The sequence below is a fragment of the Dasypus novemcinctus genome, chromosome 20 (genome assembly GCF_030445035.2).
Source record: "Dasypus novemcinctus isolate mDasNov1 chromosome 20, mDasNov1.1.hap2, whole genome shotgun sequence".
Classification (NCBI taxonomy): Eukaryota; Metazoa; Chordata; class Mammalia; order Cingulata; family Dasypodidae; genus Dasypus; species Dasypus novemcinctus.
In genome coordinates, this window is record NC_080692.1 from 44,687,314 (window position 1) to 44,701,475 (window position 14,162).

Below are 14,162 nucleotides of genomic sequence, written 5' to 3' on the forward strand. Positions count from 1 at the left end.
ACCATAAAAACCTTAGAAAGCAGTGTAGGGAAACATCTACAGGACCTTGTAATAGGTAATGGATTTATGAATATCTCACCAAAAGCACGAGCAGCAAAAGAACTAATAGATAAATGGGACTTCCTCAAAATTAAAGCCTTCTGCACCTCAAAGGAGTTTGTCAAGAAAGTAAAAAGGGAGCCCACACAGTGGGAGAAAATATTTGGCAATCATATAACTGATAAGAAACTTATAACTTGCATATATAAAGAACTCCTATATCTTGAAAATAAAAAGATAAACAACCCATTTAAAAAATGGGAAAAAGACTTAAACAGACACTTCTCCGAAGAAGAAATACAAATGGCAAGAAAGCACATGAAAAAATGTTCCAAATCTCTAGCTATCAGGGAAATGCAAATCAAAACCACAATGAGATACCATCTTACACCCATAAGATTGGCAGCTATGAAAAAAACAGAAGAATACAAGTGCTGGAGAGGATGTGAAGGAAGGGGAACACTCATCCACTGCTGGTGGGAATGCAGAAGGATCCAACCATTCTGGAGAACAGTATGGCGGTTTCTCAAAAAACTAGCCATAGATTTGCCATATGACCCAGCAATACCACTGCTGGGAATATACCCAGCAGAACTGAAAACAAGAACACAAACCAATATATGTACACCAATGTTCATAGCAGCATTGTTCACTATTGCCAAAAGTTGGAATCAACCCAAATGCCCATCAACAGACGAGTGGATCAATAAAATGTGCTATATACACACAATGGAATACTACTCGGCTGTAAGAACAAACACACTACAAACACATGTGATAACATGGATGAATCTTGAGAACCTTATGTTGAGTGAAGCAACCCAGACATTGAAGGACAAATACTACATGACCTCAATGATATGAAATAAACAAGCTGCCCTAGATAGCAAGAGACTGAACGATAGGCTTGCAGGAAATCAGAGGGTGGAGGAAGGATATGAGCCGATGTCTGCAGGGGTGGAATTTAAGACGAGATGGTGGTAAGTATGAACACAAAGAAGAGATAAAAGGGGGGCAAGGGGTTGCCTTTGCTTGGGGCTTTGCGGGTTTGAGGGTGGCTGGGGAGGGACGGATGGGTAACGTTGCCCAAAAGTGGGGGGAGGGAGGGGTAGCATACGAACCAGGAGAGGGTCAGGTGTTGGTGGAGAGTAAAATGCCGAGAAAATCATATCAAAATATAATAAAGAGGGTTACCTGTTTAGAATGCTCGGAGGGGAGGGTCTGATGCAGGACGGGCTCCTGGGGAATGTCTAAATGCTCATTCTGCCAGAGTGGGTGACACCATGGGGTAGAAACCCAAGTAGTGAGAGTGGGGGTGGACCCACATCCTGGGGAGGACTAATGCCATCCAATAGAGGGAACTGTATCCCTCGAGAGAAAGGGTGGCTCCCAGGGCATTGGGGCAGTTGAGCAAGTTAGGCCCTGAACACTATTCCATCTATCTCTGGAAGTGGCTCCTCAGGAAACGGAGGTTGGCTATCACTGAGGGCACCAAGGTGGAAGGGAAAATGGACGTTAAATGTGTGGAACCAAAGTAAATGGGGGGTAAGAGAGGAGTTTCTTGAGAGTACACAAAGATGGATATAAAACATGTAATATTACACCATAACATATAGGAGATGACAGACTGATAATGTAAACCATAATGTAAAACATAGGATAACTAAAAATGTAAAGAACTGTGTATCCTAAAGTATGCACCATAATGTAAGCACAGATGTCACCTTGTTAGAAAGCTAATGTCTCAGACTCTGTACATCACTTTAAGTAAATATGATATGAATAGGGCGTAAGAGTATCACTGTGGAAGGGAAAAGGTTTTCTGGTGGATGTGTGGGAGTGCTGTATATTATATATATACATTGCTGTGGTCTAGGACTCCTGTGAAGAAAAGCTGAATAATTGGGGGGGGGGGGGGGGGAAGAAAAAAACAGGATGTGGAATTTTTTCAAGTCAACATTCTTTATCTAAGTTCTTTATCTAACTTTATCCAAGTTCTTTATCTATCCTTTAAACTCATCGCTATATGCCATTCCCTAGTAAGGGACCATGACATTATATTGGGCTTCAAATTTCGGGGAGTTCTGGATCACAGAGTGTTTCAACAATGGCAATGGAGGGATACTGGTATGGGATACCAATGACAGGTGATATATGACTGACAGGGAGCTGTACAGAACATATGTCCAGGGTGCATGGTAATGTTTGGATATACTCATAGTGGCAACAATTAAAAACCACAGTAGGGGGGGTACTGGGTTCCTGGCCAGTGGTGCTCTGTCGTGGTCCCTAGGGGAGCAGCGACAGTCTCCCAGGTACAGTGGTGGGGACCGGGAGGGAGTGAGGGTTCAACAGTGAGCCCCAGATGCTAATGACTATGCTTGTGAGCTGATAAACCCAAAATAAGAACAAGGCCCAGAGCAACTTTGTGCCTGGGAATTTCCTTCTGTTAGCCTTCATGTTACTCAAATGTGGCCAGTCTCGAAGCCAAACTCAGCATGTAAATGCAATGCCTTCCCCCCAGCGCGGGACATGACACCCGGGGATGAGCCTCCCTGGCAACGAGGGACCACTATCAACTACCAACTGATGATGCAACTGGAAAATGACCTTATACGGAAGGTTCAATGCGGATCAGCAGAATATCCATGTCTACATAAAATACCATGACTTTAAAATGCTGTTTGACCTAAAGTAAGGGGGAAATGGAAAGGAGAAATGAGTTTATATGGCTACAAGTTTCTAAAAAAGAGTCTGGAGGCTGGCAGAAGGTTTGCCCTCATGCACAACTGAGCAGAGTCAGAGAGACAGATAAAGCAGATACAACCCCCAGATATTGGTTCCTTTGAGGGCTAAAGAGACCCATGGGAGTTATGGTCATGGCCGATGGGGTTAACTACCAGGGCAGATGGCCCCTCTTTGGAAATGGTGTTTATGTGTGATGAATCTGGACTCAGATGGGATCTCCCTTCATAAGACTTTCATGCTAATGTGCTGGAGGTGCAGTTAATGTTGAGGTTTAAGATATATTTAGGGGATTTGAATCTCTGGACTGACAATGTGATAGCCAGATCCTGAGCCTCAACAGACTCCAGCACCTACAATCTGATTTATTGGACTTACCACACTCAGCTAAGATGGAGTTGAAGAAGGACAACCACCACACCATGGAGCCTAGAGTGATTACAACTGAAAATGGGAGGATTGCATCCAGCATCCAGGTGGAATCTGACCCTCCTCTTGACATAGAGGTGCAATGGACACAACCAATCCAATGTCCACATAGAAGAGGTGGCATTGGATTGGGAAAAGTGGACATAATGGACAAAGGGTATGGGGAAAGGCAGGAAGAGATGAGAGGTGGAGGCGTCTTCGGGACATGGAGCTGCCCTGGATGGTGCTTCAGAGGTAATCACCGGACATTGTAAATCCTCACAGGGCCCACTTGATGGAATAGAGGAGAGTATGGGCCATGATGTGAACCAATGTATATGAGGTGCAGAGGTGCCCAAAGATGTACTTACCAAATCCAATGGATGTGTCATGATGATGGGAACGAGTGTTGTTGGGGGGGGGGGAGAGGGGGGGTGGGGGGTTGGGTTGAATGGGACCTCACATATATATTTTTAATGTAATATTATTACAAAGTCAATAAAAAATAAAAAAATTTAAAAAAAAATCCATAACTAAACTTTTAAAACTTCATTTGCACACCAAGGCGATTTCTACTTTTTGAAAGAAATGTACGTGCTATGAGAATCTCAGATCAAAGCTTATTAATTTATTTTTGAAAGTGCTTGAGATTGTTGTTTCAATATTCTCTTTTGAAAAGTACCATTGACTGTTATTGCTCTTTGCTTCAGCCTCACATTCCACATTTTTGGCTCTGAGGTTCTCCATTCTGCTTTCCTGTCTTCTTACCACACACACTCTTTTTATTCTAGTTAGCAATAATCTTATCTAGCCCAGTTCTTCAAGTAAAAGATGAGATTATATATCAATTATGACAACCAACTCATTTCTTCCTTATCTTCTTGAAGCACAAATTAAGCATTTCATGTAAACAGAACAGTCTATTAGATGTTATCAAAGATATATTCAAATGAGGGAATAATTGATTTCAAAGGCTTTAAAATGTAATTCCCCCTTCCTTCTCTCACAAGCAATTTTTCAGAACCTACAACTCCCTGATAAACTGTACCTGCCATTGCAACAAGGCAGTACCCCTTGCTGACTATCTTTCTCCTCTATGAACTGATTTAGACAATTTCTAAGGACGAAAGCAACACCAGAATAAAGGTTGACCTATCTCAGAATCATTAGCATTGCTTCAAGGACCACTAATACAACACAATGCTAATCTCTGTTGCAAAAGGGTTCAACTTTCTTTCACTGATGCCTTCCCTTGTGGATTTAAGGGAGCCCTCACTTGAGCAGGCTGACTGTCATTGTCCAACCTAGATTTGTCCTGTTTTCTGGGCTACAGAGAGACAAGGAGAAATAAAACCAATGAAATGTAGTGATCGTTACTTGTGAGTCCGGCCAATGATGGAGGTCAGGCCATCTCCTAAATGGGGTCACCATACATCCAGAGTCCAGACTCAGTTACACTATTATTTGATCTCCCAGAGATTAGGAGACCCCCAGGGACTGAGCCACATAAATTAACTTTCACAAAGTTAATATTTAACTAAAATACAAACGTCTGTATTTGTTTCACCTTTTGGGAGGGCATTGTGGAACAATTTTTTTAAAACTATGACTTTAGACTAAAAGCCAAAATGGCTGCCCCAAGGAAGCCCACACCCCTCAGCTAAGGAGGGTTGGGGGACAACCTTCTGCAGGAAAGGGGGAGGGGACGCAGGCACATCAGTTCCATTTCCAACCACCCCTGCCATACATTTGAGCTGTATTTGGAAAAATACTGACCAGAAGGAAAAAAATGCTAAACTTTTACCTTGTGAATAAACAAGGACAAACCTGACTTTCTAAGTACTGTGGGCACATGGAGATTAATAAGTGGACACTTCTGGAAGTCATAAAGTGCTATCTCTCTCAATCCAATGGACAATGTTCTTTCGTTTACTATGAGGATTTTAAGCTGATCTGTCACCAGGATGCAGCTCTCTTCATTGTGGTTGGAGTTAATGACACTGAGAACAAGATGGCTGTTTAAAAATTCATCCATAACTTTGTGGAAATTTTACATGAGTACTTGAGCCAAGCGAGTGAATTAGATACGATGTTTAATTTGGATGAAGTACATGTCATTTTGGATGAGAGGGTGTTAAATGGTTGCAGTGTGGAAAATAACCAGGCAAGAATTTTTGCCCCTCTACTAATTTTTGATGTCAGAAAACTAAGTAATGGAAGACCTTGCCAGACAACACTGATTTATAGGAAATTGAATGCCATGGAATACCTCTCAATATCTGTAGCCCAAATGAATCTAGAACACTGCACATTGTAAAATGGAGACTTCTTCCAGACATTATAAACAAATATTTTCTGTATTTCCTAAATAGAAGACAAACTGTATTTTAAAATGTGTGCAAGGAAAAATTTGATCTAAACTGAGAGATGTAACTTTTATTTTCTAACTGTAGTCATTCTTTCCTGCTTTAATATTTGGGGGAAAAAGGGTTTGTGCTTTCTCTAAACTATTTTTTTATGTGGTAACATGTATATAATGTTTGTCACTTTAGCCATTTTTAAGTGTACGGTTCAGTGTTGTGCTACCATTACTACCTTACACTTACTAAAACTTTTTCATCACCCCCAACAGAAACTCTTTACCCATTAAACAGCAATTTTCCATTCCCTTTACCTCCTGTTCCTGATAACCTCCAATACACCTTTTGCTCTATGAAATTGCTTATTCTAGATATCTGATACAGTGGAATCATGTGTTTGTCCTTTTGTGTCCGGCTTATTCCACTCAGCATGGTGCTTTTAAGGTTCATCCATGTTGTAATATGTCTAAGAATTTCTATTTAAGGCTGTTGGATATGCCACATCTTGTTGTTATCCATTCAGCCATCAATGGGCAGTTATGTTGTTTCCACCTTTTGGTTATTGTGAACAATGCCATAAACATTGGTACAAGTAAAGGAAAAACATAATTTTAAATCTCAGCTCATGTTCCTAAGCAAACTTTCACTAATTTGGCAAATCTCCTAACTGATCTTTGGTGTTCTCCTCTTTAACATGGTATAGTAATTTGATATTGTTTATGAATTCCAAAAATAGATATTGGATTGTGTTTGTAAGTTGGTTTGTTCCTCTGGGCATATTAGATTATACTGTATTCACATAATTTTACTTGATTAAATAATGATTAAGGTTTTGATTGAGTCATGTCAGTAGGACCGCACAGCAGAGAAGGGAGGTTGGAGTTTTTTGAGCTGGAACCCTGGGAAGTAAACAAAATGTGGCAGAAGCCCCAGGAAGAGAGATGAGCCATTAGCTTGATGTTCTATAGCTGGCCTTGTGGAGAGAGCAGAGCAGCTGAGCCTGGAAAGAAATGAGCCCGAGAGAGGAGACTTATCCCAGCCTACAGCTGATATTGGAAGAAGCAGGCACCACAAAGCATTAAAGGGAAGAGAAGCCTGAACCCTTGCAGACATGGGTCATCTTGCTCCAACACGTGACAACAGACTTTGGTGAGGGAAGTAACTTACGCTTTATTGCCTGGTAAATGTAAGCTTCTACCCCAAATAAATACCCTTTATAAAAGCCAACCAATTTCTGGTATTTTGCATCAGCACCCTTTGACTTATTAATACATCTGGATACATAAAATTTTATATTTATTTCTTCTGAAGGATTGTGTGAGTTTAGTAGATTTTATATATATCTGTGTAGATATATTTGTCATTGTTCTATCTAATTATCTAAATTCCAGATAAACAATTAATTAAAAACATGAGTTTATATATTATATGTCAGCTCCAACTCCAGGAAATAGAGATACAGCTGTGTAGAAGACTGAAAAGGGCCTTCTTTTTGTCAGCTTAGAATATGGAGGGAGGCGGAAAATAAATAAATGAATAAGATGATTTCAGACTCTGCAGACAACAAAACATGGTAATATGATAAGAGGGATTACTTCTGCTTGGGTGGTCAGGAAAAGTCTTTTGGATGACAATGCTATTAAGATGAGCTCTAAATGGACATATGAATGTCTAGGGACTGAGTGCTGCAGGAGAGGGGACAGCGAGTGCCAAGTCCAGAAGTCAGGCATGAACTCAGTGTGTTAAAGAACAGGCAAATCTGGTGTGCCTGGACCCTAGTCAATGGGGGTGTAATGCAAGAGAAAGTCTTGGGATTAGACTGGGAATAGGATCCTGTAGGCCAGGGTGTGTCATGGGATTTCATCCTGGCTGCGATTGGAAGCCAGGAAAGAGTTCAACAGGAGAAACAGGTTATCTGGTTTGCATTTGAAAGAGATCACTCTAGCTTCTCTTCTAGAAAGAGGCAGAAGAGAAGAACTAATCCATTAAGAAGCCAAGTCAGGAGCTCAGGTGGAGAAAATTGGTGCCCTGGACTAGATAATTAGTTGAGTGGAGAGTTATGGGCAGATTAAGGATACACTTTGGAATGATGCTTAACAAACTGCACCTATGTGAGACAGAGAGAAATCAAGGCTGAGGCTTTAGTTTATGCCTTGATCACCTGAATGAATGTTTCCTTTGCAGAGATGGGGAAGATTAGGACATGAAAAGTTTGGCCATCAGTCATGACAACTTCGAGATACATATTGCACATCTGATTGAAATTGTCGAATAGTTGGGTATACAAATCATTAACTCAGGACTAAAGATGTAATCTTGGGTGTCATGTGAATATAGATAGAATTTAAAACCATGGAGCTGGATGAGATCACCTAGACAGAACACATGGGAAGGAAGAGCATCAAGTATTAGGCCTGAGGAAACCCAAACGGAGATTGAGCAGTGAAGGTGGAGTCAGCACAGGACCATGAACTGGCACAGCTGGTAAGGTGAAGAGACCTGGAGAGGGAGTGCCACAGAGGCTAAGAAAGGAGAATCCCTCTGCAGGGAAGAAGTTGACAGCTGCTGATAGTCCAGGTACGATTAGGATGCATAATCGATTTGGCATAATTGAGCTCACTGGTGACTGGAACACAGGGTAGAAGTCTATTTGAAGTTATTTTTCTCACCTCTAAAATATTTCTGCCTAAAAAACGAGGATTGGTCAATTGAATGTCAAGAGCCCCTTTTGACGATAAAAGGGAAAGAGAGAATTCTTATTACTAAATTACCCACTTCATCATTAAAGAAGTGTTAACTAATGCCAAAGGTTTTTTAAGATTGTTTATACAGACAGTGACGTTCTTTACTTTGTTAACGTTTCAATCTTGTCTTTCTGCCATGATCACCTTGATGGGTTATAGATGATACCCTGGAAACCTAACAGTTAGAAATGGGGGATCTCTGCTCAGCAGTGATATATTTAGGCTGAGTTACTTCTACAGATGGCAAAGCTTATCCATTTTATTATTATTATTTTTTTTAAGATTTATTTTTTATTTATTTCTCTCTATTTTCCCCCCTCTCCCCCCCGCCCAGTTGTCTGCTCTCTGTCCATTCACTGTGTGTTCTTCTGTGACCGCTTCTATCCTTATCAGCGGCACCGGGAATCTGTGTTTCTTTTTGTTGCGTCACCTTGTTGTGTCAGCTCTCCGTGTGTGTAGTGCCGTTCTTGGGCAGGCTGCACTTTCTTTTTCACTGGGTGGCTCTCCTTATGGGGCGCACTCCTTGCACGTGGGGCTCCCCTACGCGGGGGGACACCCCTGCGTGGCAGGGCACTCCTTGTGTGCATCAGCACTATGCATGGGCCAGCTCCACACGGGTCAAGGAGGCCCGGGGTTTGAACCGTCGACCTCCCACGTGGTAGGCGGACACCCTAACCACTGGGCCAAGTCCACTTCCCTCCATTTTATTTTGATTCTTATTTGCTTTAACTTCAGATGATGATATTTGCCGACTGTATTTCTAAATTCTGACAAGCTCCCTATTTGTAGCATTTAGTTTGTCTACAATTAAAATAAAGAACTCTTGGCTTTGGGGGGCCCTATTTTACACAAAAAAATACATAGACTATTTTTTTGGAAGAGGCTGGGTCTCACCTCTACTCCTGTCACCTTTTTTTCATGCTGTCTATATAAAGTACCATAAGTTTTTCCCTCTCTGTGGCCCATGTGTTTTTCAAAGCTGTTCCAGTGAGCCATGTGTTCCTTCTCTGTCAAGTTTTCTGTCCCTTTCCTTGCTTCAGGCATATATCCTTTTTCCAGGATAAATATATTTTTAAGATAGCAAAGGAAACATTAATTACTAGGTTAAATAAATTGTTAATGATCTTTAATGTAGACAACTTTAGGTTAAATTCTCCAGAAACAGTGACTGTTTTTACAAGAGAACTCTAGAAAAGATTCACTTTTTTTCTAATTATCCAATCTGTGCTTCTAAATTCTTCACATATTAAATATATAAATATAAGCGTTTACCAAAATGCAGATTTAAATTTTCTTTATATACTAAATTTTCATCTTCTGCCAATTTCTCTTACCGTTTCAGTTTGCTAAGCTATTCAAAGCAGATTACCATGAAATGTTCTGGCTTTAACAATGGGAAGTATTAGCTTACAAGCTGACAGTTTCAAGGCTGAGACAAATGTCCAAATCAAGGCATCATCAGGCAATACTTTCTTTCCAAAGATAGGCTGTTAGCAATCTGGAATTCCTCTGTCACGTGGCAAGCACATGGCTGCATCTGCTGGTCTCTTCCTTTTCTCCTGGGTTTTGGTGCTTTTAGCTTCTTGCTTCTGCAGCTTTCTCTCTCTCTTTCTGTGTTCATCCCATTTATAAAGGACTACAGTAAAGATTAAGACCCACCCTGGGCCATGCCTTAACAGAAGTAACCTATTCAAAAGGTCCTACTTACAATAGGTGACACCCAGAGGAATTAATTAGCTTTAAGACCATGATTTTCTGTGGTACATACATTTCCAAATCACCTTACTCCACCCTCTGAACCCCCAAAATATATGTCCTTTCCATATGCAATATTAAGTACAAAATCCCATCAAAATCAGGTTTAGGTGTGATCTGTCCTGGGGCACAATCCACCTTGACTGTGGACCTGTAAAACCTAGGGAACAAGTTATTGGCATGGGATAAAGATTCCCACGCCCATAGGGAGAATTTGGAAGAAAAACAGGTGTCACCAGCCCCAAAACCCTGCAGGGCTTACACCATTAGATTTCAAGGTCTGAGAGTCATCTGTGGAATGACGGTTTGTTTTCTGGGCCTGATAGAGCGGCAGCATGTGCAGAGGCCATGCTCTCCACGTCTTTAAACACTGGGTGATGGCAAGGCTGTCAGCTCCACCCTCATTTAGCATTGGGCAGCCAGATTCTCCACAAACCCCCAGGCATCTGAGAAAACTGGGGTGGCAGCACTCTTCTTGAACAACGGGGCAGAAGGACCGCCCTCTCTAAGTACTGGGGCATGCCCACCCTCTCCAGACACGTGGGTGCGTCCTCTCTCTTGGCCTGAGAAGATGTTCTTGGTCCAGACCTCAGCTTCTATGGTCCTACCTTTGAAGTCATTTTGCCTTCAATATGTCCCCTTTCTATCCCTTTTAGTCCAGGCTGCAGTGGTTCTGTTCATACAGATCTCACCAAAAAAATTTTTTTCTTGTCAGTTTCTCATGTAGGACACAGGATTCCAAACCATCAGACAAAAGAACTTTCCACAGATCCTTTCTGGAGAACCATACTTCCAGTCCTGACTTGCACTGCAATGCCTGGGTGGCTTCCTGCTCAGTAGGTCCCTCACGTGGAGAACTTTTCTTTGGGGGCTTTCTGTCTGGAAGTTCAGAATTTTGCGAACCATCAATTTCTGGTTTCTTTGTGCACAGGAGCTCAGTTCTCAGTTTATCTTTTCCCTCTCACATTTCGTGAAAAGCTGCAAGGAGAAACCTGGCCACAATTTCCACATTTAGTTTGGAAAGCTCAGCTAAATAGCCAAGCTTGTCGCTTTCAAATTCTGCCTGCCATCTGACACCAGGACTCAGTTTTGCCAAGTTCACTACCACTTTAAAACACAGGTAGCCTTTCTTCCAGTTTGAATGACAGTCCACCATTTCTGTCTAAGGTCTGAGCAGAAGTACCTTTTGCATCCATATTTTTACCAGCAGCGCCTTCAAAGCAACCTCTGCCTTTTCTGCGAAGCACTTCACAGTTTTTCCTGCTTCTACTCTTTATATAATTACAAAGCCTTTTTAACCTTTTTGGCATTTGTATTAGCAGCACTCTGCTCTTCTGGTACCCAAATCTGGTTTAGTTTGCTAAACTACTCAAAGCAGATACATCAAATGTGTCGGCTTTAACAATGGGAATTTATTAGTTTACAAACCTATAGTTTGAGGCTGAGAAAAATGTCCAAACCAAGGCAATATCAACACTTTTTCCCCAAAAACACCACTGCCAATCCTGGACTGCTCTTTCACCTGGCAAGACACATGGTGGTATCTGCCAGTCTTGCACTTCTCTTCTGGGTTTTGTTGCTTTCAGCTTCTTGCTTCCATTGCTTTCTCTCTTTTTCTGTGTTCATCCATTTATAAAGGATTTATAAGAAGATTTAGACTCACCTGGGCATCCCTTGACTGAAGTTAACCTATTCAGAAGGTCCTATTTATACTAGGTTACAGCCAGAGGAATGGATTCGCTTCAGGAACATGATTTTCTGAGGTACATACAGTTCCAAACCACCACACATATCATAAAGCTATCAGAGAAAGGAAGTTTATAGACTTCGGTTAACAGAAAGAATCTCTAGAAACATGGTATTATAATAATCATTATTTTAGTCTAGATATCATATTTTTAGGTAAATGCATAGAAATTTTAACTAAAAGTCATACATATTTTAAAAATTAGCTCTGGAATGCTAGGTAGAACATAATAGAAAATATTTAAAGCAAGCATCCCACATATACATTTAGATCATAACTTCTGAAGTAATTCTGTAATTCTCAAAAATAGTTGCTTAAACTAAGATATTTTGCAGAAATCCACTGGCAGCATATAATTGAATTACAAGTATGTAAACTAATTCATCTAATGGAAATGTTTTTAATATTTATTTTAAGCTAGAGTGATGGGAGGTATATGACCCATAACATGAGGTGCCCCATATTTGACGACCCCTAGAGGGCAGGGACGGTTTCTGTCTCCCCCACTCTGTATATGCTCTAACACAGTATGCTTTACATGTGCACTCATAAGAAACTCTTAGGTGCAGAGAGGCTGTGGCATGTGAGCAATAGAGTAAGTCAATGTAAGTAGAGTAGAGCATCCTCAAAAGTCTTGCTATGAGCAAATCTCTTCTGTTATGTATTTACTGTTCCTCAACATCAGAGTTGCTATGACTCGTTCACAGTGGAGGCCTAACAAATATATCCTGAATTAACTGACTAGAAAATATGTTTAAGGAAGCCTTTTCAGTATTCCACAGGTCATGGGGTACCTCTAAGGTTAGTTAGTAATTTTTGCATCTGATTTTGAATAATTAGATCACACAGACGAGATGGCGATTTCTTGCCCAGTGCTTTGAAGGACAGACATTGGCACCTTGGCGGCTCAGAACTTGAGGCTGTGAATTTACTGGGTTTATTAATATTTTTGTTCCTGGTTCCTCGTTGATTAAATGACAGTAGTAATTCATTCCCCCTAGCTGCCTTATGGGGATGTTTTAAGTCTAGTAAGCACAGATGCTGCAAAGCAAATGAACACCCCAGTCGAGCAGGAGCAGGGATGGTAGTGTAGTTTCTAGTCGTACAACTGACCTCAATTTTTCCTTCATGCCTAGAAGATTTTTCTCCCCTTCATGGCAAATTCCATCTAATATGGATTGGTGTGGCCTGGCCCACAGTATGAGGAAACTCCTGTTTTTGCTGAGCTCCAAGCCAGACTGCTGATCTGTGATGGAAAACAGAAGCCTCATTTCAGGTTTATCAAGACCTACTTGCTGTAAAATTTGTCATCAGTGAGACACAGCGACTACCTCCCGCTCTGGTCTCACATTCACATCTGTGTCATTTTCCTGGATGTTTGGCATTTGACAGGGCTCTGAGCCTCCTTGAGCTTTGTGATTGAATAAGAGAAAAATAATTTCCACTACAGAGGCTTGAAATGAGGTAATGCATAGAAACCATTTGGTGTGTGTATTCCTCAGAATACAGAATCGACAGGAGATTATCTGTAAATAGTAGGAGATCTTATTAAAATCGCTTACATGACCATGCGGATGCACAAGTACAGGACCCACGGGCAGGCTGCAAACCAAGGGCCCTGTTGAAAGTCCAATGAAGGTCCTTGATGAGTTCTAAGGGGATGTTGGCTGTCCTAAGTCAAGCTGGAAAATTCTCTCTGAATGTTGAAATCACTTCCCCTTTTGAGGCATTCAACTGATTGGATAAAACGTCACTTGTTGCTGACAGCAGTTTCCTTGGTTGATTGTAGATGTAATCAGCCACCTATACAATCAACTTGCTGATGATTAAAGTCCATGACATGTCCTTGTATTATAATTAGCCAAGTGCTTACCTGACCAAACACCTGGGCACTATGACTTGGTCAAGTTGACACCTTAGCCTAGCTATAGGTGTGTGATTCCTGGTATATGCCAATATTCAATTAATGTGGGGTGTTAGCATTATTGGATGCTTACTTTATAATATAAAACACATTCTCCCAATCTTAGCCACCATGTTTCAGTTGAAAAATAAATGAGATGCTTTGATCTACTGGTCTCAGAAACGTTTACCAAGGTTTACTATGGAGAATCCCTGGGCTTCGGCACTGGGGAGAGGAGACCACCCTTGACTTTTCTATAATAAGAAAGCTAAGTGGGGGAGCACTGCAGCAGCAACCACCCAGCATGGCTCCCCACTAACTCACAGGCACTGAGGAGAGCAGGACTGGAGGCTGTGAGGAGGGAGAGAAAAGAGCCCTGAAGAAGAATGTGATCTGGTTCACAGGTAAGATGGAGAGGAAATGCAGAGCAGTGGAGCAGATCCGAAGGAAAAGTGGGAAAA